General features: G+C 33.7%; 1 pseudogene; it reads right to left on the reverse strand.

Annotated features, from left to right (window-relative positions):
- Positions 1–255: 255 nt before the first annotated feature.
- LOC140813315 (uncharacterized) lies at positions 256–4,965 on the reverse strand (annotated as a pseudogene).
- Positions 4,966–7,520: the final 2,555 nt, after the last annotated feature.

Raw genomic sequence — 7,520 nt, forward strand, 5'->3', positions numbered from 1 at the left:
AAAAATAAATTTTTTTTCCACTAATTATTTGTCCAATTTTATGTTTTGATCCACTAAGTTTTCAAAGTTTGTTGTTCGTACATTATTTTTAGTTTTTGACTATTTTAATTTAATTTTCGACATATTATCATACATGTCAGTAATTTTCAATGTCGTGGCAGCGTTTCTCGATGCCATGTCACTATACAGTCGTCAATCAATTTGTTTTTCTGTATGTATATTTGTGTGTGTGTGAGAATATGTATATGTAACTAATCTTGATTTAGAAAAGCAGCAATTCAATCCACAAATATTGTTGAGACCAAAAACAACAGATATCATACGAGACATCGTATTTCTAGAGACTAAGAGCAACTTCACCTGTCTTACTTTACAGTCATTATGATGCCAAGTAAAGACATGAATTTTATGTAAAAAACAAAATACAGAATATATGATATCTACGAACGAGCATGGATCGACGGAAGAACCGGTTTTTGATGGAGATGGGGAGGAGAGGAGAAGCAGTCAGTGGCTCTAAACATTTCATATTCTTGGCAGAAATAAGATTATGCATCATCACCTCCTCAGAAGCTTGTGAGAGAAGATCCTCTTGGAGTAAGGACTGTTGCGCGAATTCACCTTGTGGAATTCGATGGCATCGACTAACGATTTATGGAGAGGACCCTGATTTCAAAAGAATTCTTTAGTTAAATGATGTTGGATAATCCAAAGAAAAAATCGCTCTTAATAGACATCAAGGCAGGAATTTGTCGTTCTAAAACAACTATGAGAGCGCGTTAATTGGAGAACCAAAAGGAGGGCAAAACAACATCGTTGGGTTTGAAACCGATTGTAGAACAAATAATTTGCTACTAAACCAGAAGGTATAACTAGCAGTACGGTGTAACTTCAATCTTTTGAAGGTTATAAGAGCCCAAGAAATGAGCATCAATAGCATACCTCGGAAAAGCGGAGAGCTTTCTGAACAACATAATTTGCATGCGGGTCCTGAAGCAATTGCTCAAAGTAGTCAGCAGAGAGTAATTCATGGATAATCTTTGACCGGGTTTCATCATTACACAGTTCAAGACACTTTTCAACAACATGGCTACTAAACTTCTGCATTAAGAGATGTAGAAAACTGCCCTCGAACTGAGTGGTCAGCTTGGATGTAGCAAATGGTATCTTAAGCTCCAAAATAAATTGAACGACATAATTTCTGCATATAAACATTATATTCACTTTTAGCAGAAATATAATCAATATATATATATAGGTAAACACTAAGAAAAGTGAAACAGGCAAGTTGATTAAAATAACTCGACACGATGATCAAGTATTCGGTGCTTAAAAAAATTAGAAAACTGACTAATCAATCAACTTCGTAAAATAGTTTGGAATATGGATGGAAACAAAATAAAAAATTAGAGAGCGATCATCTTAGCAAGAAGGTGATTCATTTATTAATTTACTGAGGAAATAAAGTTCTTTGCACTTCAAATTTAAACATTCTCGTTAAACAAGAATCGGGGAATTTGTTCATATAGGAGAACGTATATCAAATCCTAATGTCTTTTCTGGAAAGCAATAATCGGTCATATTGTCCTATGTAGCTGTTCAAGTGCCCCGACTTAGAGACGTGGCACTTGGTACATGATTTGAAATATTCGAGTAGCACGCTCACTATCAGCTGCCATTTTTAAGGCAGCAGAAAGCAATTGGGCTTAAAATCTTAAAGAAAAGAACTGGTCATCAAATGTGATATGTTCTTGAATCATCACAAGATGATAGAAAACAAGTTTTAAGTTTAAGCAGAAAAGATATTTATTCTTGTAAGCATGGAGGAATATAACCAGCTCAAACATATTAAAAGATAGATTCCTACAATAGACAATTAACAGTTTAGTTACCCAAATGGATCTTGAGCAAGCAGAAGACCATTTGCCGAAATCTCTGCAACCAACTTTTCTCGATTCTCTCCATTCGAAATTTTGATGCAACGTTGCAGAACGCAGCACCCATGCTGATGCATTGCTATATCAACACAGTACTTTGAAGCAGCAACAAATATGAACTGCAATTACAAGAAAAGAAGGGACTAATTAAAACCAAAACAAGAGAAGTCCGTGCGCCATTATACAACACACATAACATGTACTACAAGATTTTCTAACTGATAATGACTTTTATACCACGTTAGCCTGTATCAAACTTTTTTTTTTGATAGGAAACAAAGCCTGTATCAAACTTTTGAAACAACATTATGAAAGGGGGAATTTTTCAGGACGTAAATCTGCAGCATTTTTGTAAGATGTTGGTGATTACATATAATCCCTTTCATCAATTTCCAAGTATGGACGAAAGCCATTGAACTTTGATCCATTCTCGGTGAGCTATGATTGATGGTTCAGGCTTTCTCAAATTCACTTCAAACAGAAGATTATATATTTCACACTTGCTGAGTTGGGAAGACCAAGAAAAAGTTTGACGTCATAAGTTTGTTATAGATAGATAAAAGTTTTTAGTATGCATAATTGAACTTTCTTTTACATTTTAAACTAAGCGACTATGAATGTTTTACCGCAATTCCATTAATTAGATTCTGACCACTTAGATGTAAACATTAGCAGCTAGAAGACTTCTTAACTTCAATTTTCATGTTCACGCCTCTTCTGATTGGCTTGTCAATCAGACGACTTATTGCATTTGAAAAGATAATGCAAAGTACATCGAAAATGAAAACCAACAGCAATGCAAGATTAAAACCTCCCAATCAATTGAAAACAATGAAACAATTATTGATGTAACAACTTGAATTATGACAGACATTCGAACTGTGACAAAATTTAGAGGCAAACAAATACTGTCAAAGGGAAATAGCTATGCAATGCTAACAAAACTTTTAGAGCACAAGGAGGATTAGAAGTTAGTGATTACCTTACTATCTTCGTTGGTAAAGCATTGTAAGCACCGTTGTATGACGTGATTGTCGTTTAGGTCTTTGATGAGTGTCAGAAAGCCTGGTTCAAGATTTGAAATAACTCGTAAAATTTGCTGCCTTGTCTTGAGAGTCTCGATCAACTTCTGAACAACCCGGGTACTGTCACAAAATGAATCAAAGTTTAACATGCCTGCAGCATGATAAAGCAGAACAATAAACACGACAAGCATACCCATGTGTATTTAAAGAGATTCTAACGAGCTCTCCTGGCTCCTCAGTCGCCCTGAGCAATATGTGCATCCTCTGCTCTTCATTGCACACTTCCAGCAATTTTTGCATGAGATAATTTCCAAATGGATTCATCATAAGTTCCACTGTATGATCAATTATCTCACTGAATATGATCTGCCCGTCTCGAGAATTTCCTTCATCAAACATCCTTTGCAAGAAACGGCAACCATGTTGATCCTTAGCTATGTGATATATATCCTTGAGCTTCTGCAAGGGAGTTACACTTCGGTGGGAGTCGGAAAGGACTATACATTTTCAGATTTAATCGAGTATCTTGGATTGCTGCAATGTCGAAATGAGCATCAAAATTTGACCTATTTCCTTGGTCCTTTTCAGCACATGTCTGGTGAATAAAATCTTTATGGATGTGTTCCCTCGAACGTACATATCCTCTGTTTGTCCCATAAGGAACACCTTCCCCTTGAATTATCAAACTATCATCGTTGGTGAAGGCTTCAACACTCCCTTGAGGCGCTCTAACACACAAAGGTACTCTGTTCTTTCCATCAGACACATGTGGCTGGTAATGAAGTAAATTTTCGACATTATTCTGAGGGATCGATCGGCCCTGTTGAACCACATTCGGTGAATATACATCATTTCTAGATTCAATCAGATTTATATCATTTACCAAAGCATATAATGGAACATCACCAACCAAAGGCCTATTTAAAGTAGAAGAACCATTTGACACAGCAAATCCCATTGGAAAATGATTTCTTGTCAACACATTGCTTCTATAAATTTGAGGACTCTGATCAGTAATAGTGAACTCAGACCGAGCAAACATACCATCAGGTCGACTAGGAAAATATTGTGATCCCAATAAATTATCGATTCTCTGTTGATGTTGCATTTCCACAAAGACAGAACCCATCCGGCCCTCGAAATTCATATTTCTTATAGGAATGGAGGGATTAAAACCCCCATAACCAGAAAAACCTTTACTATAACTATCATATGCCCTGCATTTCTCAAAATTCATCGGGATATCTTCGTTTACACATTGCCCTTGAGATCGACAACGATCTGGTGATACCAGGAGATCATCTTGCTCATCACTAATGCACATTTTACTGAAATTCTTGGATAAACTCAAACCATCAACAAAATTTCTCTCATCAACCCCATTAACCTTGTTAAAATCCAACAAAAATCCATCCCTGGAATTCAAGTGAGCTTTAATCTCTTCAAATCGGGGTAGGGTTGGTGATCCAAAGTCCGAAAGAGAATACCCACAAGAAAACAAACTAGAAGAGGAGCCATCAGATTGTAAAGAAAACCCACTCTCAGGAGAAGATATACATGTATACTTATGCTTCAAAATTTCATCATCATAAATGCCATAGACATGTCCATGACAACGACCATCACCATCAAGATCACTGCGATGATGATGACTGACGACGAAGATTCAATGATGACTTCGCATGGGGGATCTCTCCCAGTAACCTTTCAAATTCATCATCATCCTTCATATTTTCTGCACTTCTCTTCTCAAACATCAAAGTCAGATTACAACAACAAGAAAAAAAAGAAAACGAGAAAATACAACACAAGATTTCACAACAAGAACAACAATGCAAGAATCAAAATACCCACATCAAGAAACGATCAATAGAAGACAAAGCAATGAGAACCCACAATAGATTAGCGTTTTTAGCATCCAAGATGGTCTCAGAATACCAAAAGTACTAATACCAAATATGGCACAAGGGGTTTGGGATAGTGAAATTTCGAAATCATTTCATAAAGTTGACACTACCACTGCCTTGCCTTGTATTCAAAACCTTGGACATTATTATTGTATTTTTTTTAAGGAAAAACGTTGGACACTAAATTTCATTTTAATGTAAACCAATCCATTAAATTCACTTAATTGAACATATTTAAATTCTAATTTCCCTTTTTTTATTTTTTCTTATGATTTTGATTCTGTGGCTAATAAAAAATTGTTCTTTTTTTAATTATAATCGACCATGATGAGAGTTGAGAGGTCTCGCGTGTCACTAACTGATAGTATTTTTGTTATTTTTCGAGTTTATATGAATAACATTTTTTCTATTACACAGATAAATAATTATGAATATTATGTAATAAATTTGAAAATCCATTATATTACATATATTAAAAAAATTATGATATTAAAAAAATTATGATTTGATTTAAATAAAAAAAAGAATTTAGTAATAATTAGTTTGTTTGCTTAATAGGTGGGAGAGATGGTTGCGTCATTTAACTATAGGTAGATCTTAACAGCCTCTCTCATTTCTATCCACCTGAATCGGGGTGGAGATTCCTTTAAACTTGGGATTAATTAAATTTATTTCCTCCTAAATTAATTTTAAATAAATTTTTAAAAATTTGTCAATTTATCAGTATGTAAAAAATGACTAATATCCAATACTTTTTAAAAATTTAATTCACTTTTTAAATATTTAAAATTTAAATATAAACTTCATAAAATTATCTGAAGTGTATATATCCTTGTGAGGCCACCTATTATTTTGATTCAGTAGTCATTATCAAGAGGGCATTATAGTTTTGGCAGGGCATACATACAAATTTGGTTTGGTATTTAAGAGCTTTTGTATATATATGTGAATTGCTTTTATGTTTGAATTTATTTACTTTCTTTCTATTTTGCATAAGATAAGTGGTTGGGAAAAAAATATAAAGATTTCATTTGAAAGCTGTTTTTTTCTAGACACAAATACATCCTCAAATTTGAAGATTCATTCATGAATATTGGTAAAAAGTTGTGTGAGACGATCTCACGGATCGTATTTTGTGAAACAGATATTTTATTTGGGTCATCCATGAAAAAGTATTACTTTTTTATGCTGAGAGTATTACTTTTTATTGTGAATATCGGTAGAGTTGGCCCGTCTTACAGATAAAGATTCGTGAGACTATCTCGTAAGAGACCTGCTCATAAATATTTTACATTTCAACGGTTTTTCTTCTCCTAATGTTTTTAGCGCATATTTTTACGATAATTTATCTTTTGTTTTTGTAAATTTTTTAATATATTTATACTAAAGAGCGTTACCATAAATTATAACGATGACTTTGATAGTAATCTACAAAACAAAAATAATTTCTTTTTCCACTGCGAAAATTAATATGTTTCAGATTAAACATTTTGAAATTCGAATCAGATGGCAAGAAAAACAGTACTTAAAAACAAATTAAAACTTTCAACGTATGTCAACCAAAAAAACATTTAAAACATTTATTCCGGATGGTGAAATATTGGTTGTTGTAAATAATATAATATAATATTTTAAAAAAAAGATATCAATTATTAGGACAGAAAGCAACTTATGTAGAACGTTTGGCTTTTGTCAGTGACTGCATATGGTTCGATTATGGGTATTTTCTTAAAATTGAATTAAATAATTAATATTATTTAATGATTACCATCGACTTGAACATGTATATATTGTTAATTTGTTATTTTTATATTTTCTGTTAAATATTCAATATTCACATAAAAATACTAAATTTTTTTATAGTAAATACCAGCTTTTTTGTCGATGGATCCATCATATATACATGGTACACTGTTACATTCAAATCTTATACACACGCATATATAGATGGACAAAAACTTGTGTGTGAGACGGTCTCTCGAGTCGTATTTTGTGAGACATATCTCTTATTTGAGTCATTTATGAAAAAATATATTTTTTATGTTAAGAGTATTGTTTTTCATTGTGAATATCGATAGGGTTGACCGTCTCAGATAAATATTCGTGAGATACAGATGATAGCGAAAAAATCCGCACCGTTTGACAGAATAAAAAGAAATTGATATTGGGCAGAAATTATGAAATATAACAATCTTTTCGGCTTGCTCGACTGCGAAGGGAGAGTGACCTTTGGGCCTAGGACACATTCACTGGTGATCGTTTGGCTTGTATTTCAAGTCAATCATTGCCCATGCTCAAATCGAATTGAATATGATTAATTTAAGATTCTAAAGTAAAACTGTACAAATATAATTTAGAAAGAAATGATATGAGCTGATGCAGAGTGCTGTAAAATTCTTAAATCAACAGTGATTCCATTGGCTGAGTAGATTGTTTGCAGCAGTCCTTTACCAGTTCTTGATGTGCTCCTCCATCTTTAACTTGTCCGGGAGCTTCAGCAATACTCGAGACTCGGGTTTCAGATTACTCAAATAAACCAAATGGTTGTCCATCCTTACCCCGACGAAAGTGTAAACGGAAGGGCGGCAACACAGCCCTACATGCTTGTTAGGGGTCTTCACCTAATCATTTACTGTGCAGAATGGGATCAT

This window comes from Primulina eburnea, chromosome 14 (assembly GCF_022965805.1).
Source record: "Primulina eburnea isolate SZY01 chromosome 14, ASM2296580v1, whole genome shotgun sequence".
NCBI classification, from domain to species: domain Eukaryota; kingdom Viridiplantae; phylum Streptophyta; class Magnoliopsida; order Lamiales; family Gesneriaceae; genus Primulina; species Primulina eburnea.